The sequence below is a fragment of the Lichenostomus cassidix genome, chromosome 2, assembly GCF_008360975.1.
Source record: "Lichenostomus cassidix isolate B80296 chromosome 2, HeHo_3.0, whole genome shotgun sequence".
In the NCBI taxonomy this organism is placed as follows: Eukaryota; Metazoa; Chordata; class Aves; order Passeriformes; family Meliphagidae; genus Lichenostomus; species Lichenostomus cassidix.
Window position 1 is genome coordinate 87,508,114 of NC_139482.1, and position 26,227 is coordinate 87,534,340.

The window sequence follows — 26,227 nt, forward strand, 5'->3', positions numbered from 1 at the left end:
GAGCTGGATGGGAGGCATTGGCCAGCAGTGATTTTACAGCACACTTTCTCTGACCATCTTTCAGTCTGTAGAGCAAATTTTTCTCTATCAGCTTTTCTTTTTCTTTTCTGTTTTCTCTTTAGAGAAGAAGGGAAAGCATAATTTATAAGAGAAATCCTATTTTCATACACTAAAACCAAACAGCTTTGCTGTTGAAAAGCAGGATACAGGTGGGAAGGGAGTAGTTCAGGGTTGTAGCCAGGGATTTGCAAACTAAATGGGATTCTGCATCACATATGCTAGAGGAGGTCACACTCAGTGATCAAGGAAGACCCATAAGAAGGTTTGAATCTGTAAGCAATGGAAACAACTGTGGCTTTCCTTTTGGTACAAGGAAGGGTAAGCTGGACTTCCATGTGCAAGTTAAACTAGAGAAACATCACTGTGCTTCTGCATGGTCAAATTGCCTTCAACAATAGGATCACCACGGTGTTCTGGGAAACATAGCAGGCAAAATTGCTAAGCGGATATGAGAAAACTGAAATCTAAACTGCAGTACAAGCAAATGACCTGCTGCTATAAACTGTACCCTTACAGATTTGCTTACTGATTGCAACATGCTATTTATTGTATATATAAGCTGTAGATTTATCAAGATTATTTGTTTCCATTTATATCTTGTTGGAAAGCAATGGGAGATCACTGTTTGAATGAGGTAGATTATTGCCAATTATTCTGATATGTGAAATGAGGAAATTGAATAAGCATTATTCTTGTCATTTTCAGCTGAGTTATTTAACTAAAACCATGGATGAAAAGGTGTGATTTTTCACACTGTTTAACTGGAAATATTAGATGTAGCCGGAGATCGATATTGGTGCTTAAATGGATGAAATATCATTTTAAGTATTGCAATGCTAGTATGGATAACATAACAGTATAATTGGTGATGTGTGATATGCATCAGGGATGCCAGCTGACCATATAAAGTGAAATCTTGCTCATCTTAATCATATGAATGATTTCAAGGAAGTGACCAAATGAGATTCTTTTACAAAGCAAGACCATTGTTTTAATGTATAAATGAAATGGGATTGTGCTCACAGATTCTTTTAACAAAGTGTGCATTCATTTATTCTAGTCCTGCAATAAAATTAGCTCATTTAATTGATACTATGCTAACATTTTTTTCTTCCTAGTATACCTATATCTCCTGTACAGTGAGTTCTCTGTGCAAATTGTAGGTCTGTGTTATTATTGTCCTGTTTCTCTTTGCTGGAGAGTACTTTAATGAGTGTCATTTTTGTGATGCTAGCAATAACTTTCAGCAATTCACAGTGAGACTCTTCTTTTCACTTGCCATCTGATAGCATCACCATTTCATTAACCTTAGCTTATTCCAGAGGCAGAGCAGTTTATCAGATAATGAAGCCTGAGTAAGCCTCACCGGTGTGACATGTGGCAAGTTATGTCATTTCTCTGCCCTTACCTGTTAGATGTATCATCTGTGTCAGTCAGTCTGCAGTGACTGGTACTTGCACAGAACTTAGGACAGCTGACATAAATTTTACTCCTAGTTCTGCCCCTTTCATTGCAAGACCTGAGGCAGTGGCGCAGCCTCTTTGTACTTGCATGATGCTGCATCCCAAATAGTAGAGGATTTTGATACTGTGGAAAAGAATGATAACCCTGAAGTGTTTAATATTCCTGCTGAGCAGTAAGGTACAATAAGCATGTCAAATTGAGATAGTGCATGAACTAGACAGTCTCTCAGAGATTCCATGTTCTTAACTATTACTGATCAGTGTCTACTGCACAGAGGTTATCTCATTCAGAGTGTGTAGAAGTGTGTGTAGAACCCCTGTTCCTTGCTATCTGCACAGTTTTCCCTAACTGTCAGTCCAAGCTTGTCAAACAAGGATCCCTTACTGACCACCACACTCTTTTTTGTCCATCCTCCCCAAGGCAATGCTTACTCAACTGTGGAATTTTCCTTGCACACATCTTTGTGTTGAGCATGTCCTCATGAAACTAAGCTGAGGCAATTAGAAAAGTTTAAGCATCTAAGTATTGCTTCCTGACACACCATGGTAACCTTCAATAAAAAAAACCAGCTTGGTTCTGAATGAGGTAGCACAGTGTCTGCTGCCTGGGATTACTCGTGTACTTTCCAACTGGAGTATTGCTCAAACTAGAAGGAGAGCACATTGCAAGCAGGAGGGAGATTTCTCTAGCACAGCAGCCACGAAAATTCTCAGTGCATTATGGACAGTTGGGACCAACTGAACAATCAGTATCAAATTAAGGAGGAGACAGCTGGGAGGACTTGAAATCTCTTCTTCCCTTGTCATAGATACAGTGATATTGCCTGTCTCTCTAAATGAAATAACAATAGGGGAGCCTCAGGGCAGATTGTCTGCTTCCCCTCTCTTGGGGAGTATGCCTTATTTTGCTCAGTGTATTAAGGGTGGCTGATCCATTGTAATGCAATGTCAAAGGCCTTTGGGACTTAAAAGATGTTGTGTGTGTGGTATTAGAAGGGTGAAGAGAAAGCTTTGACCCTACCAGATGTGATCTTTTCAGGTGGCATGTATGCATTTGGGTTGACCAAGCTTAAAGCAAATGAAATCATTCCAGATGATTATCCAAACTGACAGAAAATATAATTATTTTAATTTATTAATCCCATAGCTTTTAATCAAAACTCCTTGAGGAATATGGCAACCTTTGCATTACAGATTATATGATGGTCCCAGTAAAGTTATTTCTTAAAAAACTGGTTCATTTCTGCTGTAACATTTGACAAAAATGTCTGTTAGTTGCAACAGGTATTTGAGAACACTTACCTGTGTGAGGAAGCACTTTGTCTTGCTGATTGTTTTGTACTCACACGTAACCAACAAATCCAGGTGCAAACTAGCATTGTAGCTATTTTCTGTTTGTTAATCAGTCATTTTTTAGTCACCTGTATATTGTTGAAAGTTGTTTTGGTCTGTTCGGCAAGTAGAAACGTTATGGTTAATATGATGTGACCATTCATGAACAGTGTCATTCTTCCTCCACCATAAGGCAGAAGTAGAAAAAATTGTTACCAATGCGTGGCCAATAGCAAACAGCTGACAAACCACCAACATGCTAAAAGTGCGTTTTGTAAACAATTCAATGCACAATTAACAAATATCTTCCAAAATCTGCCCATTAACAATTTCCAAATGTAAAACAGGGCTGGAAAATGCATTTACTATCTATCTATACTGGATGTACAGTAGGACAGTAGGGCTGCATCCTCATGCTCCCAGAGAACAGAATCATTCTTTGTCTATGTAAGGGTTGCTCAGAGCAGTTCAGTTTCAGTTAACTGAAGATATGGAAATGGTGTGTATGACTGAGGTGCAACAAACCCAGTCTGGACACTTTCACTGAAAGCAAAGTTCCATAAATATGTTGCCTGCTCTAAGGATCCTGTAAGTTACCTTGGCCAGTGGCTCAGCACCCACCTGGCTGCTCCCTCAATCCACTTCGCTCAGAAGTGGAGCTCAAAAAGCTCATTACTCAAAATAAACTATATCATTTACCAATTACTGTCACAGAGAAGACAAACTCAACTTGGGGACTTGAATACCTTGCCCTAGACCAACACAACCCTCCAAGCTGAAGTACCAGTTAACCTTAGTGGTAACATTCATAGAGTAGACAGGTGTTGGAATAAGTACATGTCTGAATATGAAAGTCTTTTTGCTTGGACAGAATAATGATTTCAAGTCAATTGAGGTAACCTCTGAAGGAATTTATGCAGACACACTGATTTGTATGTAAACTTCATTTGTTTCCCATCAGTGTTGAACAGCTACCATTTCTCTCTATAGAGGATGAATTTCTAGTCACTGTTCCAACGCAGGTAGTTAGAAGTAGCTTTTTCAGCCATATCTCTTGAGTCTGGTTTCCGTGTTTTGAGCAAGGCTCTCAGGAATTGCTCCAGCTAGTGTGTAAGAAAAATTTTGAGAGCAGAAAGTTCTGAGTTTCACTGGGACCTCTGTACAATTTCCCATTCTAGGGTAATTAGAATAAATGAAGGGTTTTATTTTCAGAGTTCTTTTCTAGACCGTCCATAGTTTAGGGAATAAAAAATTAATACAATCATAATTATAATAATTCTCTGTACAGACCTGTGATGGTATTTTAGTGTTTTGGTATCTTGCATAAATGAGTAATTAAAAATGCCTACACTAGGTCAGACAGGTCTACCTAAGCCAGTATCCCACCTACAACAGTAGTCAAAATACCAAGTTAGCTTAGAATGGGATGACATATTCAGCTTTCAGGATATTTCACACTTTAGGAAGCCATGCAAACATTTTTTGTCCTGAACAGATATTGAGTAACCACTATGAAAGTACTGCAAGAAAATTCTCCTCAGGTTTCTGGTTCATTTCTCATCGACTGCAATCACACCAGGCTACGCCTCATCCCTCTTCTCACATGCTGGTTTTCAATGAAAAATAACCTGGGTAGGTAGCAGGAGTAAATAATTACAGCAACTAAGTTTAGTGATCTGAGAAACCAAGAACAGTGTGGGGCATGCCTGGCCCCACAACTTAGTTGCCACCTACACAACCAGAGACCTAGTCAGCCAAAGTCAGTCAGAACATTTCCATCATAGTCTTCTAAAAATATTTCCTGGCCATGGCCTTTTATCTGATCGGAAGCATTGGCCATCCTGTGGTGGAAGTCACAGGCCCTTCACCTGTGGCATAGCAGTCTCAGGGCAAAGTCTTTACTGGATCTGCATCAGATGAACAGAAGATGGATACAGAGTTCAAGCAACCTTGTTCATTCACTAAAATAATGTTATTTTATCACTGCAATAGACAGAAAGTGACAATTCCGTACATCCTATGTCTATGTGTTTGTCTGGAAAAATCTCTATTCCTCCCATCATGAGACACAAGAAACAGTTAAGATGAAGACCACTAACTACACAAGAAAGACCATTTTCTTCTTTTTGAGGGGAGAAAAGCCAGTATCATTACTTATTTCCATCAATATCCTTACTTATTTCCCTAAAATGAGAGTTTTGTTTATCAATCCCTTTAGTCTTCAGTAGCAGTTGGGTGCTTGGACACCAGACCTGAGGATCCTCAGAAAATCCTAGCCTAAGGCCTGCCTGCCTGACTAGGCTGCACTATTTGATCTTAAAATTATACATAAGCTCCTCTGTAGATATGTCTATATAAATCTAAAATCACGTATTTGCATTAATGCTAACATCTGCATGTTGCAAGAGATGACTAAGAATTCAGTAAAAGAGCAAAATTAATGCGAACAATTGGAACAGCTATATGGAAATCAGACCAAAGGACAACGTCCCTCGCTATCACCCTACAGCACTCTGTAATGCTTCTTAACCTGAAGGTTTATACTGTGCATCTTTGTGTAAAGCACAGACTAGTACTGGTTGATGTTTCTTTTACCACTACAATGACTTGCCTTTTCAAGCCCACACATGTTTGTGGCTTCCTCCCACATCCTGTGGCAATGAGTTTCTCCATTTAATTATGATCCTCGTGGAAAGCATCCTTTCTTGGGTTTTTTAAACTTGCTAACTCCTCATTTTATTGTGACTGCTTCCTTTGCTATGAAATAAAATGAAAAACATTCTTTTTTCACTTTCTCAGTAGTGTTTATGGTTTTCCTGGGGGTCTGTCACAGTCCTTTCCCTCATTTGTCTCTCTTCCATATGAAAATCCTAAAGCCTTTCTTTTTCATTTCCTAGTACAAAAACCATTAAATACCTTAGATCATCCTGTCACCCTTTTCTTTATCCTTCTATTGCTACCCTGTCATTTTTGCAATGAGATGACTGGAACTGTATTCAATATTCAAAATGCTAGGTGGGCAAAGGATTTCTATGGCAGCATTATCGTGTTTCTTCTGCTGTTTTCTGTTCTATTCCTAGTATTTCCTAATATACCATTTGGGGGGTTTTTTGACAGTTGATGAGGATTTAGGTGACATTTTCATAAGGCTGTCTCCAAGCTCTCTTTCCCAACTAGTAGTTAATTTCACTGTGTGTTTATAGATTTCCCAGGGTACAGGTAGGAGACCTTAGTCATTTAGCCCTGAAAACACATCTAAATTACAAGAGTAGTTGGGCTGTAAAAGGGAGATTGTTGATAGAATTTTGTACTTGCTCAGTTCTACTGGCAAATTTTATTCTTCTAGGTTTTGTTGTACCAGAGGTTTCTCACATGTATGTGAGGCAGTGTGAACGTTTGCCATGGATCTCACCTTTTTAGTGGGTTGTTGATTATGGTAACAGAACATTAATTTTTGCAGAAAACTCACTCAGGAAAGAGTTCATCCTATGAATTTTTGAGAGGGTTTTGCTATTTTTGCCACTGTAAGACATATCCTGACCAAAACCAAACAAGTCCAAACAAATACATAATCCTCTGCAGTACTAACTCGATGGAGATTTCATCCCATAACCTTCAATACCAGGTAGAGATGCACAGCACTTCAATCTTTTTCATTGCTGAAATGTGCTATTAGTATCATAATGATTGCTAAAATGGAGTTGGGGAGCTTAATGAAATCTGGAATTAAATAAATCACTTCAGGACTGTTAAAACCTAGCTGTGAAAGAACTTTAAATAGTTGTTTCTAAAAAAGTGCTGACAGAATAAATACATTGCTGCAAGTCGATCAGTCTCATCTCTGACTTTAAAGCACTTGCTATGTTATATTTCAGTGATTGCTGTCAAAAATTCCTTAACAGGCCAAAGACACCTCAGTATCATATCACAAGCAGAGATCTTTTTTAAATGACGTTTTCAGCAGTCTCCTTTCATGGAGTGAAAGGCATTTGATTTTGTCCTTTTTACCGTAAGCTCTTGTTTTCAAATTTGTGGTTACACTGCAGTACAGAATCTAGAGATCTATGAGATCTACATCTGATCAACATTTCTGCTCCTTACTTAATTCTGTTTATTCTTATGTGCTATAGGCAGAGTGTTATTTGTATGGATTTTTATGTCCATTCCAGTCTAAGTCCTGGGGATCTTGGAAAGATTGGCAATGGAAACATTATTTTATGCCTATGGTGGGCTGACTTTGGCCAGCAGCCAGGCACCCATCCATCTAGTCTCTCACTTCCTCTTCTCAGAAGAATGCAGGGAGAAAATATGATAGAAAATCTTACTGATTGGAATGAAGATAAGATGATAACTCACTGATCAACATCATGGGCAAAAAAACCCCCAGACACAACTTGAGGAAAATTAATTTAATGTTTTGCCTATTGAAAATAGAGTAGAAAAGTGAGAAACAAAGACAACACTAAATTCAATTTCCCTCTAACGCTTCTTTTTCAGAGGCTCAACTCCACTCTTAATTCCCAACTCCTCCATCCCCTTCCCCCACAGCCTGCATAGATGGAATCACTGATCATCTCTCTGTCTTTCAATTTCATTTTGATTTAGAGAGTTAAGAGGGCTCCTTGACACAGCCAACTCCCCTGTACGTTAAGGACAATTGGAAATTGCAAAGCCAGACTTCAATGTAGAATAACGTTTGAGTACAAAGAGATATTCTCAGCTACTAGACCACAAATTAGGAGGCCAAATACATCAACTAGTCCAAAAGATAGCAAATGAACTCTTGGTTATTTGTTTGAAAGACATTTAGGGACATGACTTTCTGTGCTTGTTTTGGAAAGTCATTTACTGCAGTGTATTGGTTTATTAAACAAGAAAGGAGCCAGACCTCTTTCATTTTCACTTGTCTCTGTCAACTGTAAGAGCTTGGAAAGGTAGGTATGCAAGAGAATAAGTTATATAATTACTTTTCTCATTGTCCTGACTCCCTGTGCACAGGAAGTTTGATCTGAGCAGTTCAACTTCTGGAAGCCCATAAAATCGCTACAAATTCACTGGGGAAATAAAACCATATTTTATGAATTAATAACCTCATAAAATGGGAAAGTAGTTTATGTTGAAAAAGTTTTAGTTTAGTATTTGATAAGTGATAAAATTACTAAATCCTTGATTCTTTTTCTTTTCAGAGCATACTCAACATTTTTAGATATCTTGAGACTGCAAAAGCTGACCAACGACAGCAGGTTTTTAAATATCACTGCTCTTCTGACAAGTAAGTCCTTCATTCTCAGATTTTTTTTTTTCCCCTGGCATTCCTGATTTGTATTTTATCCTTGTATTTATTATACAGACCAGCAAATTCATTGTCTGGGCCGAGTGAATATGAGTGCAAATGGAATAGTATTGAACTGCTCTTAAATTTCCCAGCTAGAATGAAACCTATTAACATTACAGATAGAGTTAAGATAAAGCACTGACTCACCTGATTATTCCAACTTGTAGAGCTGGAACTGTGGCCATATCTCTGGATGTTTTGGGTAACCTTTCTCCTGGTAATTTTTTTTTTTTAAAGAAAAATTAAATTATTTAGATATTTGGATTTTGTGCTGGACTTAGGGAAAGGAAGCTAGAAGAATTTGGAAACTGACAGAAATAATAGTGTCTGAGGATAGCCTCTACAGTTAGAAGAAAGAGTGCTAAAAGAACTGGTCAGGATTGGGAAAAGTGGAGAGGGAAAAAAATTTGCATTGGAAGAAGGAGGAATAGGATCCTTACTAAGAGGAACAGAAAGTAAAGTTCCTTTCTGTTCAGGACTTGTTGAAGGAGAGCTTCAGAACTTATTAAAAATTTTAGTTTTCCTGTGCATAAAGTTTAACTTTCATGAGAGACTACATCTTAAAAAACAAAGTTGTTATAAACAATGATGTTCACTTATCCTAACTTCTTAAATGAGAGATCTTATCTACCCAGAGACTGCTGCTCCAAAATATCAACAAAGATTCTTGTAGCACTACTAATATTCATTTTTCTTTCTAGTTTCATAAAACTACTGTAAATACTATGTTATTTGCTTCTTCTTGGAATATATTTCATTTCAGAGTAGCCAGTAGATTTTATGAAATGCAGTGCCTGGTTACAAGTTGGTTCAGCTTTGACATTTTATTATTCTGTGGATGATTGGTATAGAAATTTTGGGACTTTTTTTTTTGCCACTGCCTATTTCTGAGATAAAGAAGATAATACATTGAATTTAACTCATACAGTATCAAATATTTCATGACCTTGTATATGATAATTAAGCATGTTTGGCTACCAGCAGTCTCCAAAACAAAAGACTTCTGATGCATTATTTCTCATAAAAGAAGAAAAAGTGCTATAAAAATATGAACTCTTTCATAACTGCCAACAGGAATAAAAATCTTTGGGTTTATATTTATAAAAACAGCTTCCTTCTTTCTTATTGCTTGTTTGGTTGCATTTCAGGCATTTTGGCTATAAGCACACAGCCAAACTTTTGAGTCTTATTTGGGGTCTTAAAGATCACAGGGTCATGATTTCAATTTCTCTCTTCCCAGAAAGAAGTACCAAATACATCATTTGTTAAGTGATCCACTTGCCTGCACTTCTGTGTGGTCTGCTTGCCTATTTGGGCCAGAATGTGTCAGAGATGTGGATAAAAATACAAGCTTCCATTTCTACTTAATTGACATTCACTTGTATTTCACTGAGACAACAGACAGGCTAGAGCCAACAGCTTCCATTCTTTTTGGATTTGTCTCTGAGATGCAGTTTTGAAGCTCTGTCCTGTTTACCATGGAAAGCAGACTATAAGGAAGATGAGGCTGTTTGACACAATGAATCCAAGCTTAATAATTGAATTATTGAATCTCTGTGGCATTAAGCATGTCAGGACTGAGCACGAAACTGATTTATCTGTTCATCAACCCAGGAAATAAATAATAAATTGTGAGTCAATCTGAATGGAGAAAACAGAGGGTTTTGTTTCGAGATGAAGCAGGGAGGGCAAGTTCCAAGGAAGAGGCTCCATTTCTGCTTAGACAAATTAATTTATTTTCATTAACAACATTGTGTTTTGAGGCAAATGCTACAAAAGCAAAGGAGAAGGATAGGTGAAGTAGTGGTGGTTGTATCTCCTTTTATCTTGTAGTACAGCATTGTAATAGTCACAGGGCAAATCCCCTCTTCTTCTAAGTGATATTGGAACACAAATCCCTCACCTCTGATCACAGTAGCTATCAGCTTCCTTGGCTCTACAGTATTCCTAGAAAAGTATTTATTGTAGTTTACTTCAAACTACTCAATGTTCTGATAAAACATTAACCCTACATGGTGTCAATGGAGCACGTGCTAAATGAAAATATCACAGAAAACACTTGGGAAAAGGAATCATAATTGAGGGCGAGTTTTTGCAGATTTCAACAAGGTTCACAATTAGATATTTTCAGTATTTTGCAGGCAACCTGGAAGCCAACAGAATATCATTGTCAATGAAATTTGCAAATGATCCCAACAGTCCTGACCACTTGCTCTGTCAAGCAACCTGGGTTGCTTGGTAACCTCAGCCCATCTATGTAGAGCAACGTACTGAATTTAAGGCTGAAGAATACTAGCTTCATCGTGAAAAGAGGAACTGTGTTCTAAGGGGTCCTAATCTTTGAGGGAAATATTTCAGGAATTACAGCAGATAAGCAAGTTTGGTGAAAAATTTGATAATATAGAACAGGGGCTGTTGCTTTGGTTGTGAGTATGACTTTGGTGAGACTGAGGTCAGAAGGCTGTGTTTTGGTGTCTCTTCTTTAGGAAAGAGTGTTGAAAAAACAGAGAGGGTCAGACAAAATTATCTCTCTGTCTTTCATACTGTGCATTTACTTTGTCATTAGTTTTCTGGAAATGGGTTGATTCCTCTCATTTGGTATTATTAGAATATTTTGGCTTTCTGCCAGAATGGAGCAGTAAATAATATGGTGGTTGATAAACTCTCTAGTTTGATAATCTAGTCTGGGAAGTACAGTATTACCCAAATAAAAGTGGCTAATATCCTTTTACATCATCTTCTCCCTGCTTACTGAATTGTTGACTGGCAGCATAATTCCTGTAGTCAAAATAACAATGGGAGAAAAGTCTTTGATCACTATAATCAGTCCTGTTCCACTGTTGTGAGAATATCATACAACAGATTATTTTGACTGCAACTTTGTTTACATTAGGTACTTATATTGGTAAAGGTGAAGCTATATTAAGTTAAATTTAGAGAATTACATAAATTTATATCTAATATATATTAATATATCTGATATATTTATTCAGATTCTTGATATTTGCTTTTTGTTTTCTTAGAAACCAACTACTGACATTTCACTTTTTTATGTTTATTTAGTTATTACATATCTTAAGGTGATTTATTAGTCAAATTAGCCATTCTTTGTAATGAGTAAACAGAACAGTGTATTTCTTTCTGTGCCCTGCAAGATTTTAGAATTAGCAGATTTCAGTCTCTGCCATGGAGCTTTTCCCTACAGTAGTAAGTAAGATTTTCTGCCTTTATCAGCTCTCAAGAGATAGCTCTGCATGAACTAGATATTGCATAAAGCTAACCTGAATAAAGTGAAGAAAATACCTTCTCTGAACATGCAGACAAAGCTATAGATATCAAACTTGGACTAAACACTTCTGTCAGAAGCTGTTTTCTCCAGTCACTTAAACTCTCCCAGCTCAGGGGTTTGATGGTCAGCAGATATTTATCAACAGATACATAATACTTGAATACTGCATATTATTTAATGTAAATCCAGACATTGGATTTAAGAAGCTTGGCAGTACATTGTTGAAATTTCATTTTTTATTTTAAATTATCCTATTTGAAATAAAAGGATAATTTAAAGTAAAAATATATATTTAAATTGAAATAAATGCACCTATTAAGAAAAAAACAAACATCAGTTTGAGCAAAATCCATTCTTGTATTAAAGAATGATGCGTGACTTCCTATGCAGGCTGCCTGCAGGACAATGGAAAATGAAGCAAGCAGCTCTACTTTGCATGGCTATTTGGAAACCCTTGAGGTGTTAAAGAAGAGAAAGAGTGGCTTGCTTAAGGCAACAACTGTGTTAAACTTAGATGTTGATTTGCTTATTTAATAAGCATAACAAAATGGCAAAATACTAAATGAATTGTCGTAGTGAAAATAAACAGAATTATTACCATAAAGAAAACCAACATTATTTCTTATTTAGGGAATTTCAGAACCAAATTAAATGGACATGGAGATATAAAGGGAACAAGTATATTTGAGTTTTGTTTGGTAGTTATACAATATAAAGAAAAAAGAAGCTAAATGTGTATTCGATCTCTCTTTTTTCCTAGAAGTGCACCTTGAATCTTAGGCACTACTCCAGCTCCCTAATGTAAAATTGTGTTCAAATGAGTGTAATGGATTTACTTTCAGATATGTTTTCTGATTTCTAGCAGAATTTCTGCAGTAGAAGCCAATTGGCACTAAATTCTTTGTTGTAGAAAAAGGCACAGGAAAATTCAGATGAGTATAGAAAGACTATAAATAAAAAGCATTAGCCCCTGACCCAACAATTGTCCAGAAGCAAGTGCAATTATGTAGACAAATGGTGCTGATCACAATCTTCTTTCCCCACAGTGTGGCAATTGCTCTGCATAGAGCAGCGCTGAATAAATAGATGTGCTTTTGACATCAGCAGGATGGAATATGCCTGCCCACAGTGCGATAGAGCAGTCATTGACTGGGCTGACAGCTATAACAAATAAAGATCTTGGCTCAACGGGAGATGCTGAGTGCCTGTGGCACTTGTCTTTGCTAATTCAGATTTTTGCAGGTGAATGCAAGAGTGTATATGAAGGGCCACAGTCACCTGGTTGGGGGCGGGCAGCAGAGGGAACATCTGAAGGAAGAAATCAGTTTTAGGGAGCCTCTAATCAGTCAAGAAATACCAGTGGCACCAGACACAAAAAAAGCAAAAATTCAGATTTCATATTGTATTCAGGGATTACCTGTTCCCTCAGGATTTTGTGCTGGAGCAGGTATAGCCTGCCTTTGCCACCTGATGCTGAACCCACAGGCAGCACCTTCACTCCCTGCAGCAGTGGAAGCTCTTCACAGCTCTCCCTTCCTCCCAGGAATGTGTCTGCAGCCCCAGGCCTGATCCTGACCCCTCACGGGGACCCTTTGAGGGGACCCTCTGCAGGGCTGCTTATGGCAACAGGAGGAGTTAGGGGGGCAGGTCCTGCTGGGGTGTTGGGTGCTATTGTCACTGCTCTCATCCTCATGGATTCTCATTCCTTGAAAATCCCATGAACACACATCTGTCTAACTTCTGGCATTTAATGGAGGGCCCTAAGTTTAGTGGTGCCATCATCTCATGCTCTCCCAGCGAACATAAAGGAGGACTACTTGGAGTGCAAGACCTTGAGGGATCCTAGTCCGTTTAAGGGCTGAGTGAGCCTTCCAACATTTCTAGTTTCTTTCTGTTGTTGGCCAAAGGCAACTGTTCCCCAGAACTTGGAGCTTTGGTTAAGAGCCTAAAGGTAGGCAGGATCACTGTGAACCTCAGTCCTCACTCCTGTGAGTGAAGAGTGATCTCTGCTCTTTACAGTGCCCAGGCAGCCTGCTGCTCTGCTCTTGCTCTCCAGCAGGCACAGGAAGCTGAGCCTTCCAGACCTGGGCTCTCCCAGCCTCGCTCCCACAGGCACAAATCATGGATGCCCAGCAGCAGCTCTTGCAGTGAGCACAGGATTCTGGGCTGAAAGGGTCTGCAGGGTCAGCATGCCTGTCTCAGCCTTTTGGCTGAAGAATAGTTCTGCATCACTCACAGCATTAAAAATAGAAGAAATCGATGTCGCTGCAGCTGGGATCCCTGGGGCTATGGAGTATGTCTGTGACACCCTGCCCACAGCAGCTCCTCCTGGGGCTCTGGCAAAGGGCTGCAAATTCCTGACAGACCAAAGAACTTGGGGCAGAGAGCGAGTGTTTAGTGTCCTTTTAAGCTGGAGTGACACTTCCAAAGTATGATTCTCCCCACTTCTGATAGGACATGGCAGATTCAGTCCAGGTTAAGAGCAGTTTGGCTAAATGTGGTCTGATGTAACTCAACATGCATAGTATTTTTGTATTCTAGTAATAATAACCAGTTAAAAGATAACACTTATTAGGCAGATACAGACACATTATTTGCCTGTCTTGTCAGGGTAGGAATGAGCAAAAAGCCAGAAATACAGTTCATTAGGAAGGAACTAAGCCATACAATTATCCTAAGAAAACTGTCTTCGTATTTTTTTCTCTCTATTTTTTTGGTTGTTTTGTTTTTTGGTTTTGTTTTGTTGCTAATGGTTGCAGTGGTCTTACTATTCACTGAGATTTATATATTGAATAGAAGAGCAGAACATCTGTCTTCTGGCCTATGAACCTCATCAGGTTTAGGAAGTAGAGGAGGTAAAAGGAAAAGAAAATATGTGAATATAATGACAATAGCATGAATTATTTTATGCTGCCATATGGAGTTAAACTGGTTTGAAAAAAAAGAGGAGGAGATCTCCATTTCAATGCTATTTGTTTTATAACAGAAACTTTCCTTTTCTTCATGCTTCTGCTTCCAGAAGGGTCTTATTCAATGTATTCAATCCTAGACAAAAGGTCACTGCTGTCCTACAAGAGAGACCTCCCTCCCTTTCCTGTCACTTCTAGATACTGTGAATAGAGACCTCTCTCTCTCTGAGGCTGAGATCCATCGGTGGGAAGGTGCACTGGGAGCAGCTGAGTATCGCCCTCCACTCCCAGAGGTCAAGTATGTCACCCCTGGGTGCTGCGGAAATTGTGGGAAGAGAGGGATGGGCAATCCCACCAGTCCTACTGGCTCCGATCCTACAGCACTCACATCCTGACCACCCTTCCACTGCATTGTGCCATTAATTTAAATAAAGTCAGTCTCTTTGATAGATAGTTCCCTAGATAGGCAATTTTTAGTTTTATATCTGATTTCTTAACCTAGACATTAATATTTGTATTTGTATACACATTTTTCCGTGTGTAATCCTGACTTTGACAAGGCATTGATGAAGTAACACATCCTGCATATGAAGCAGTTAAAGGGCTGCTCGTTCCAGCCAAATTCTGATGTTTCTAATCACAGTAAATATGTTCCATTTTAGTTGTGTCTTATGGTATTCAGTAGTTCTTCTGGAGTGACATGCGAATCATTGTGAATAATGCTCTGGGCTTTTTCCTGTGATACCAGGAGAGGACATGCAGGAAGGCTGTTGCCATTCCAGCTTGTGCTGTGAAGAAATAAGAGACTAATTAACCATTATGAAATGCAGGCAGGACTGTATCATAAGGCTACTCAGCTTGGTGATTTCACTGGTTTGTGATCAGAGATGTCTCTTCAGCTCCACTGGGTGGTTTGAGTCAGACTGGAACAAAGAGCAACAGGCCCAACACTGGAGGAGGATTTGGGCTCTAGGATGAAAGAACAGTCTCAGACCCTCTGGCAGACATGTTTATGTCTGTCCTGCAAGAAATGGCTGTGAGGGCATAAAGGGACCTTTCTCTGCTTGTATTTTCGTACTTCCCAAATTAAACTGTGCCTGGGTGCCTTTACAAGCATCTCTCTCTCTTCACTTGCTTATAAAAACTCAGACCAGCTCCAAGTTGTTCCTATTAATAGGAAACTGTAAAGACATTTGATGAAAAAACCCAAACAAGACTCATTATTTGCAGGTAAAAGCTCAGAGGGAATAGGATATAAACAGCACAGAAGAAATCTTTAGAGAGTCTTGCTGCCAGTGTTTGGCATGCTTTTACTTAGTGTCTGCAAAAGGAGATTTGGGGCAAAGCTGAAAACACTCAAGAGACAGAGCAGAAGGTACACATGTAACATCAGGGAACTCCTGTCAAAATTAGCAGAGTTTCTCAGGGAAAAGGAATAAGAATAGCTAAATAGTGTTTTCCAAAACAGCTACATCAGTTTAATTGCGGCCTTTCAAAATATCTAACCTCAAATAGACAAGGAGCCTCAGAAGATTCAGACTGAGAATTTGAAAGTATGATAAGGTTGCAAACAATCTGTTAATTTTGGCTTAACTGTAGTCCTTTTTATCCTTAATTATTGGTGATCTTTTCCATGTACTGACATAGAAAAGGACAGACTAGAGACTCCTAAAACATGACTCTTGTAAGGCAGTGAGAGTGTTTGTATGAAAAGGACCAGAGAGGGACTAGATCAGTCCCCAGCAAATTAAGAATGTGTATTCACTATGCTTGTAATAACGATAGTATGTTTTATAACATTACATTTAAGCAATTGTAAGCTCAATCTTATGGAGCAAAAAGTGCAATCTCTGCTATTTAACTTTTAAATAGTGGATTTAATAGATACTGCTTGAAAAATATTCCCAGCCCTTCAATAGCTGGTATTGTCTCTCCCCTTATCCTACATGATTGTTTTAATTTAAACTAGCTCCCTGTTTTGTGCATAGAATTATTGGTGAAAATATGTCTTCCTTCAGCAAATTATTAGCTAAATCATCCTTTTATTTACAAGCAGCACTGTGTCCCTGTGCCCTAAATCTTGCTAGTTGGAAGAGTGGGAGGAGAAGCAATTTAATTAAGTTAACTTTATTGACCCACTGGAGCTGTTGTTTAATAGCATGGCTCCCTGGAGTGTAGTGCAGGTAAATTGAATGAATGCCACAGAATATCACTTCCCTGCGTTGCATATTTCAAACCTCTGCCAGGCAGTTTGGGATGAGCAGCCAATCAGGAAAAAGGTTTCCCAGGCTTGCTGGTGTGGCTGGCATTTCCCCTTATGCTCCAAACGAGGTGCCGAGTGCTACCCATGCGGTCCTCCGAGTTTATCGAGAGGGATAACTCTGGGACTGCGTGTTGTGCTCAGCTGCTGCATTTGGAAGGCAGCTTTGTGGATTGGCTCTTCAGCCATGTATCCAAAAATGCCTTTTTGTGAAGGAGGAAAACTAGCGTGTGAGTCTGAATGAAAGTACTGTGAGTAAACTATTTACTATTAAAACCTCAAAACACTCATTCTGCATGAGTAATCAGACTCCAGAAGGATAAGATATATTTTCTGGAGCTGTGCTTGTCATTAAATACTTGGGAACAAAAAGAAAAATCTGCAAAACTTTTTTGTTTAACTGTTATTTGATAAAACAAGAGCTACAAAGCCTTCTACAATGTATACTAATATATAATAGTGACTGGTACAATTTCAGTTATTGTTTCTGCTGTTAAAATTTGTCCCAATGTCTTATTGGTATATAAAATGAGTACAACTGCTCCTCTGCAGCTGACTGGAACACACACCGTTTTCTGCACTGTTCTTCAACACTGCCCACTGAATGATAAAAGACATTTTATCAAAGTCTGTTGCACCTGTACTTTCAATCACTTCTTTCAAAAGTCAAGCCAGATATGCAGTTCTGCAATGTAACAGCAACTTCCTACATCTTTTAACCCTTGAAGGATTTAATTTTCCTTTATTAAGCCTGAGACCCGAAGATTCAGTCTTACAGTTTTGCTTGAAGAATTAAATACAGGCACTCAGCTAATTTGTGTTTCACTCTGGAAAATAATAAGAGGTAGAATTTTAATTACAATGCCTACTTTTCTCATATTCATTCAATTCAATGTTCGAAAAAGTTTGTGTGTAATTTTTTATTTTATCTAGAAACAGATTTTTCTTTACTTCAGACTGCTGGTTTTCATTTTAAATGCTTGTGAGATGAGAGAGATGGGTTGTAGGGGAGAGGCACTGTTCTTTTTGGTGTGGACTAGGGTAACTGAGAGACACAGGCAAGTTTCAAGCTTGTAAATCCTTCTTTAGGTCAGACTTGTGTGTCTTCTAACAATCACATTTAAAGAATTGCAGTGATTTTTTTCCCCTATGTCAGGCTGATGATGAGACTGACTGTCCTTTAGAATGTCATTTCTCATGACACTGAGGCACTTTTTGGGGGTGGTTGGCCCTTGGGGCAATCATTTTCAATTCCTTTCCTGACCTTTATGCCCTAATATGCCACAGACATCCTCAGAAGTGGTGCCAGGTGCTTTTAATATAGAAACCCAAGCTGTGGTGCAGCCTAGGGAAACTCCAAGCACTCAGAATCTGGCTCTCTGCTCCGAGCTCTGGCCCATGATGTGAAGTTCAGAAGGTTAAACTCCTTTTAATTTGATGTTAAATTAATATGCCTTTTGACTGGCACTACGTGTTTGTGTGTTTGCAGAAAATGATGATGTCTTACATGAGTAACCCTGAGCAATTTACTAGCTGTTATTCTTCAGTGCTTTATTGCTTTACTTTCATTAAATGTGTGCTTTGGCAGCCATCGCTTGAAATCCATATTCTATATTTGTAAGAAAAGTGCAGGTTCTGTGCTAATGATTGTGTCTGAAACTATTCTGAAATAAAAATATTCTGAAAGCCTTATTGTGTATCTAATAGAATGAGAAGAAAACATATTTCCATGATGCCACCCCACAGTTCCTTCCAAGTGCAACAGACAAATCACAGTGAATCATAAGTGTCTGTTTTTCTGCGTGAGAATGCATGCTATATTTTAAGAAGAAGTTTCTTAAAGGTGCCAAAATACAAATACATTATAAATGCTTTCATTTTAGTTTTACTTGATTACAGTTTTAAAGGACTATTAAATCAAGGTTTCTAATATTACTCACTTAGTATGTTTAACATTTAACTTAAAATTATTTAATGTATGTATATATTAGTATTAATATAAATGAATATATGCTAATGGATTGTTCTTAGTGGGGCACAGAACTCATGTGTGACACTGTTTTAGACTTCTATGTGTATATTTTTTGGTAGGAAAATTGAATATAAGCATCTCTCATCCCTCTCTACAGCTTTCCACCCATCTCTGCCCCTTTCCTTCCCATTGTGCTGCCAGTTTTTTGTAGCACTGAACTCTGAACTGGGCTAACAACCTTTGAAGATTGTGCATCTCCTTTCTTTTTCTCAAGGTCCTTTCTAAAGCAGAGCAATGTGCTCACCTGGTTTGCAGTGTAGCCTCCAAATCATTGCTCCAGTGGGACTGAACATGCATCATGGGGAATGGAGCTGACTCTGTCCAGGCAGGCCAGGGAAAAGTGCCCATCTAACCACCAGTGGATGTTGAGATATGCCATTTGCTTGATGCTTTAGCCTGTAAACTCTACACAGACGCAAGTAATAGGAATGGTGTTTTTTTCTGAACTAAATCTTAGCTGAAAATGTTTACCAGTATAAAAGCAACATTTAGGGTTAGATTTAGTTTTTGAAATTTGAAGGCTTTGTGAGTTTGGAGATTTTTAGTGCCAAAAACTAGGGAAAAGCTTATGTCAGTGCATTTATACCACAGATAACGGCTGTTTTTTCATCTGAGAATTGGGTACAAGAAGTTTATTCTTTCTATACTTATAAGAGTGCTGATTTACAAGCTGGTTTTGGGTTGGTTTGTTGGGTTTTTTTCAAATACGGCATATATCAAGTGGATAGAAGTAACATACTGTAAATTTTTTCTCCCAGTAAAAAAGATTTTCCTGTGGCTGGTCTTTCCCACACCTAAGGGACACTGAGGCAAAAGTTTTACAGCTGCAGAGGGTTGGCATCTTCTATGCTCCAGCTGTTCTGCTTAAAGACATTCCTGCTTTCCACTGTCACCATCACCCAGCAGCTGGCAGTGCTGCCCCTCTGGTTTTGCTGCTGGATTGGCTTGCATGATTGCTTCTTAGCCTGAAGCCTGCAAACTCAGCCAAGCCAGCCCAGATCCACAACTCACAGTGCTTAAAATAAACTGCTTCCTTGTGCCCTGAGCATTTGAGAGAGGGTTCACCCAAACCCCTCTGCTGGCACAACTGTGGGGCAGAATGTGAAAAACAAGGAGAAGTAATGTTGTCAAACCAGAGTAATGTGTGATAAGTTTGCTGTTCCCTACGTCTCTTTAAACACAAGAGAAGGCAACAGAAGTGGCTGTAGCATGGTTGTGTCCAGCAGACTTGCTTCAGGCATGATGCTAAGCATGCAGCAATAAACAAACCCATATGCAAATATTTTTGTTCACTCAGAAATTTAAACATTCATTCACAGTTTCATCCCTTCTAAAGACAAGAGCTGGTTTATGCCTGCATTTTCAGCTTGGTTTTTTTAACTACACATTAATTGATTGTCCATTTATTTAAGTAGAGATCGATGATGATGTGTCAAACCTTTGCTACACAGGAGACAAAACTTTGATTTAGACTACAACATCATCTTTAAGTCAACCAGTTAGAAACATTAGAGTTGATTAGGAGGTGCTCTCAGCAGCTCATGGAGCTTAACCTGGCAGCAGACAGCTAATGCTCCATAATCCCAGCTATGGAAAGGCCTAAGGAGTTTGAAGAGTTCAGTTTGGTAATTTACTAGGAAATCCCTGATCATTCCTTCAGAAGAAAAATTAAGTATATGGAGAAGATAACTTGGCCTGGACACCTCAGGAGGAACCCAGATGCTGAAGAGGATTGATTAGCCTCTGTGACCTCAGTCAGAAGTCTGTTGCTGCAATATGTAAGTGGATTGTCAGCCTCATTGGGCATTACCATGAAAGGATGGCAGCACCACTGTCACAATAAGATCCATTCTCTGCTGCAAGATGTATCATCAACAAATTTGTGGTTTAAATTCTCTACCTGTAGATGACAATAACCTTTATGAGTAGAATTAACAGAAGAAGCAGGAGAAGAAATGTAGTTTTTAAGCTTGGAATTCACATATAAGAATTAATTAAACCCAGTGGGGCTTTTTTTCTTGAATAAGGGAGGTTAACTAAAATCATTAAGAGGAACCTTGTTCCCTTGCATAAATGCAGTGTAGCATTTCAAAAATCCTGACCACAGGAGAGAAGAAAAGATCACAGGAAAGAAACTTTGTTACTACAAAATCCAGGAAGTCTGAGGGGAACTCTATAGTACACTGGCAGTGGAGGTATTCTGATTCAAGAAACTACTTCAAAAGCACATCAGTCAAGTGAGACATGGTATTTTAAAGACTTTTATTGAAACACAAAAGGCCAGCAATAACCAACATCATCATTTCTGCCAGACAATAGGAATTAAATAGTCATTTCAGTATTTTATTTTATGATCATCATTAACTGTCTTCTGCACCCAGGTTATTAGACATCCCTTAGCTGTCTTCTGCATCCACAGAATCACAGTCAATTAGGTTGGAATAGACCTCTGAGATCACAGAGTTCAATGTTGAGGTGAACACCACCATGTCAACCAGGCCATGGCACTGAGTGCCAAGTCCAGTCCTTCCTTAAACACCTTCAGGGACAGTGACTCCACCAGCTCCCTGAGCAGTACATTCCAATCTTTAATTACGCTTTCTGTGAAGAAAGGTTAATTGGACATGAAGAGAGCTGCTGGGATATCCTTTAAACCTATCCTGTTCCTTGGCCTTGAGGGGAGGCTGAGGGAATGAGTTGGGGGAAGAAAGCCATATTCAGATGGACTTATTTCCATGTAAATTCCTGTGTTAGATGTTACTTAAAGTTTTAAGGTCAATTAAGGGAAAAGAACTAGACACAGAAATTAGTGTCCTTATATAGGCCCTTGTGACAATGACTTACAAATGGTATATAAAGCATAATATCTAAATGTAAGTAAGCATCACTCAACCACATTCCTCTTGGACTAGTTCATTTACAGAAGACATGGGAAATGTAGGAGTACCAGTGGTGCAACTGTAGCACAGCAAATTCACAGCTTTATTTGTGCTCTAGATTACCAGCCACAGACTGTCATGGTACTGGAAATACAGTGTCTCGTTAATGTGTGTGCTAATAGATTTTCTGTGTTGCAGAATACGAATATAATTTTGAATAATTCAACTCTCATAATGTGTGTTTCCTAGTCTAAGTAACTACTCGGTCTTTTAGCAATAATTCTTGATATTTTAAAAAATAGGGGTTTTAATTGATATTTGGGAGTTATAATTACTGGTTGAAAAAAGCCCACTAAAATACCTAGCCACCACTACTCAGTACATTTCCATGTGGAGTGGATGCAACTGCCATAATTCGAGTTAAATAAGAGGTTGCCTACATACTGGCCTATTTAATGGGTTTTACATCTAAGGAAGAAAAATCAAAGAGAAAAATCAAATGTTCTGTCTCTAGATTTTCTACTTTTTATTTCAGGTTCCATTCTATGGCTGAATTGTGGCAGAAAAGAGATGCTTTAATGCCTTGATAAAATTGTATTCTGAAGCCCCAGGCCTTGCCCAATAGAACTAGTTGTGATGACTAGCTTCAATAATTTAAAAGCAAATCTAGCACTGGCAGAGGAGGGGAGAACCACTTTTTGTGAAGTTTGACCTCCACATATGCATCCAGCAGTCTGGAAGAGTTTCAGAGATGAGCAAGACCTACTGTTTACCATGGAGTTGCAGTCGTGAATGTCACTTACAGGACCTGTTCTTGGCAAGAATAGCTCTGTAGGTTACAGGACAATCAAAAGAATGGTGGCCCTTTGCTTCTGGGGCACCTTCTGAACAGATATTACTGTAGACTGTGTTTAGGTCCTGTTTAATCATAAAATAATAGAATATGCTGAATAGAAAGGTACCTATCAAGATCATCACTCCTGGAGAGGACACTCCACAGGACACCCTAAGAATCCCTCCATGTGTGATTCTTGCATGGCACAAGTTTTCTCTGCATGAAGTACTGAAAAATATAAAAGCTGCTGGTTTTCACCCTTGTGAATATGCTGCATGAATTGCATGAATATGCTGCATAAATAGAAAGAGGCTGGATAGGAATTAAAGGAGAACCTGGAAATGACTGGCAGTGTTACGTAGAAGTAGCACAGCAGAGACTATGGATAGAATGAAGATGAACAGGAAGAAGGCCAAAGTAGCAAAAAGGAGAAAAGAGATAAATAGAATGGGAGAGGAGAAACATGCAATGATAGAAGGGCCAGAAAACTGTTAATGGAAAAATGAGAACAGAGAGAAGAGAGGTGGCACATTTTGTTGTTTAATGAACAACTTAATGTGCCAGGTACTCAGAAGAATTTTTAATCTAAATAAGGCAACTGAGTCATCTTCTTAACCTGAATTCTCTAAGCGTTCCCTTATGACCAGATGAATGTATGTGTCATCTCATAATGTGATTATGACAGAAGATGCAAGCAAAGCAGGTTTGAACCCAATATCTGTAGCATATAGGGAGAGCTCTTTGGAAAGTTGGGAACAGGTGGAAAGCCAGTGAACCTACCCAACTTTTAAAGCAGAATGCTTGAGAAAGCTGCTTTTTTGTTTGAAATACTACTTAAAGATCAGGACACACACAAACACACCCTTTCACTTTCCCACTCGAAGAGGGAGACTTGATAGCTTAGTCCTTTCGGTTTAGCCACATTTCAGCTCAAGGAGCTATGCAGATCTTGATCCTGTAATAATTTTTAAGCCATAAAACATACTTTGCTTACTCACTTTATAAGCTTCTGGGTGCTGCACCAACATTATTCAGCAAACTTCTCTTACAGAGAATAAATCATAAATTCCTGCCAATGAGCAAAAAGAACCTAAGGCAACATCCAATTACTTGTGTTCATTTAACATGGCTTTATAAGACACTGTACAATATTGCAGCTTGTAGCTCCCCAGTAGCATTTCATACCTCATTTATGTTGTAGGGGTGAATTTGGTTTCTCCATCTGCTACCCTCTCCCTGCACCCATGTGTGACATTGAACTGCATTGCTTTGGTCAAAATTACCAAAGTAATTTCTGTAATACAGTCCTAAATGACATTCTCAGATTCAAGGTGAGATTGCTTCTAAAAATACTTTTATATAACTTGAAGGAGATAATGTTATAGAAAGTGAAATTTTGATTATGTTTCATACAGATATCCTAAGTCTTACATATACATATTGCACTGTTTGCTTTTCATTCAAGAAATACTGTGAGAAGCATAGGCACAGATTAGTTCAAATAATTTTATTCATCAGCTATGTGTGGAAACACAGGATACTGAGAGAGCCATTAGTAGGGTAAGAGTATTTAAAGTGATACTGCCAAATTCTCAAGTGCCACTTCAGCATGTTAGTGGATTAGTGTTTAATCATTACTTTAAAATGTGTTGCAGACTCCAAAGTGGTCTGCTTTACAAGGGGAGCATTTTGAAAAACCAAAAATGTGAAGGCTGGATAAGAACACTGCCTAGATACTGTACAGATGGTAGGACAATTCAGAATCTGAAATGAGAGCTGGTTCCCTCCCTTCTGTGACCAATAAGGTTTATGTGCCTGTGTGATACAACAATATATAGTCAGCTACAAGGTCTGAGAAACTAAAGTAACAAATTAACGACTATTGTGATTCTGAAGCCCATCGATCTTTCTCCCTGTCCAAGATGGGGATGGCAATGTGAGTGTCAGGAAAAGCTATTACTAATGTAACATTTACTGGAAAAAAGCAGTGCTAGGGGAGGTTAAAATTAGAGCAGTCTTCAGTTTTTGCAATATTAAAATATAGATGATGAATCACAGTCAATGTGGATAAACCACTTACCTTCATAATGCTGATGTGGGATGGGAGCAAACGCTCCCCATTCAAATATCCTGTTGGATGCCTGTATACCATCCGACAGGCAGTAATCAAGGCAAAGCTCTGCTGAAATTAATTCCTATAATACTGAGGGGCTTAATGAAAATCCTGATGACAAATTGTCTTTGTTGTTCTCTTCACCACTTTATCTCTTGTATCCTAGGTTAATTACATGGTATTTCACAAGAAGCTTTTTGAGCGTACTATACATGTTGAAGGAAAAGTAAAATGCTGTCAGTTTCTAGAACTTGCTCAGTCTCTCACAAACACATATATTTAATTTCAATAGTATTTTAATCTGAGGGTTCATAATTTATATTTTTACCTGTCAAGCACTTATTCAGCTTCTCTTAGCATAACAGGTGGGAGCAAAAAACCAGTATTCTCCCTCTTGCTTCTCTTTTGTAAATAAAATGAAAGAAGCAGTAATTGCACATCTCACAACCTCATGATTTAGGACTAAAAAACACAATTACAGAATGTTTAAATTAGACACTGCTGTGAGTTGCAAAGCAGGCAAGACAAGGTTGCTGAAAAGTGAAACAGATGTTGACAGGCAGCAAGCAAAATCTGTGAGAGTCTGAGCTGGGAGGAGTTCTTTGTAACCTTTCTTGATTTTATTTTCCAGCCATATTGTCAGACAGTCATGGATCATTATTTACAAATTAGTATTTAAAATTAAAAATAATCTAAATTATTTATAGTCAGTAAGCATTAAGCATCTCTACTCCATTACTTTTCATTTTAGCTTAGTGAATGAATATGGTCTAGTGACTATGGCTCCTTGTAAAAGCTCAGTTGCATCTAAATTGACTTTGATAGACAAAAAAATTTTATTTAATTTATTTCTTTTTACTCTTTATTCTTTCAACAATTTTTTCTTTGACATGAACAAGTACTTTGAGCAAAAATTGAAAGTTTTCAGAATGATAACAGCAAATAGAGAGTTCAACAGCTCATTCTGGGAACTGTTTGGCAGGTTCCCATGTGAGACTGTCGAAGGGGAAGGGGAAGGAAACCTAGAGAGGATGCTGCTCTCTGATGATGACTTCCCCAGACCTCAGCTCAGCACAGAGCCCACACAGTCACACAGGCACGACAGGCAAGGGAGCTCCAGCCTCATCTCCAGTGCAACAAGGCAGAGGAAACCAAAGAGGGCTACTCAGGAGCAGAGTGGTGTTGGTCATGTAAACAAGGAATCAGGGAAGTCAGTGCTCAGCTGGATTTGAAATTGCTGAGGAATGGAAATGGCAGCAAGAAAAACTCCTAGAGGTAGAATCAAAAGGAGATCTAAGGAAGATGTGGGGCTGTGAAGCAAGGCAACAGGCTTGAAGCACACAGAAAAGGCTGAGCAACTCAGCATCTTCTTCTTGTTGGTGTTTCATGGACAGTTCTGTCCTCACATCTCCCAAGCAGAATCTGGGAATATTGCATTAGTGACCAAATACGCAAACTGGACATACACAAGACCATGGGATAAGAGAGAATGTATCCAAGGATGTGGAGAGAGGTGGCTAAGGTCACTGCTTTGTATCTTCTTCACAAGGTCCCTAGGAATCAGGAGAGGTTTCTGAAGGCTGGGAATAGGCAAATGTTACATGCATATGAGCATGAAGGCAGACCTGGGGAACTATTTGCTGATAGAGCTCCCTTCAGTTTCCACAAGGATTTTGGAGAAAACTCTTGTGAAGACCATGTGAAAACCTCCACATCCAGT

At 38.7% G+C, this 26,227-nt stretch overlaps 1 protein-coding gene across 7 annotated transcripts in view; it reads left to right on the forward strand.

Annotated features, from left to right (window-relative positions):
- The window catches only part of LOC146441716 (poly(rC)-binding protein 3-like), a 491,829-nt gene that overhangs the window by 316,153 nt on the left and 149,449 nt on the right, over positions 1-26,227 (forward strand). For 6 of the 7 annotated variants that reach the window (XM_085052273.1, XM_085052275.1, XM_085052282.1 and 3 more), the window contains one exon: positions 8,042-8,127. The gene's annotated coding sequence lies outside the window, so the exon portion shown is untranslated. Of the gene's footprint in view, positions 1-8,041; positions 8,128-16,794; positions 16,900-26,227 lie in introns of those variants that run through there. The other variant, XM_085052279.1, reaches the window with a different exon arrangement.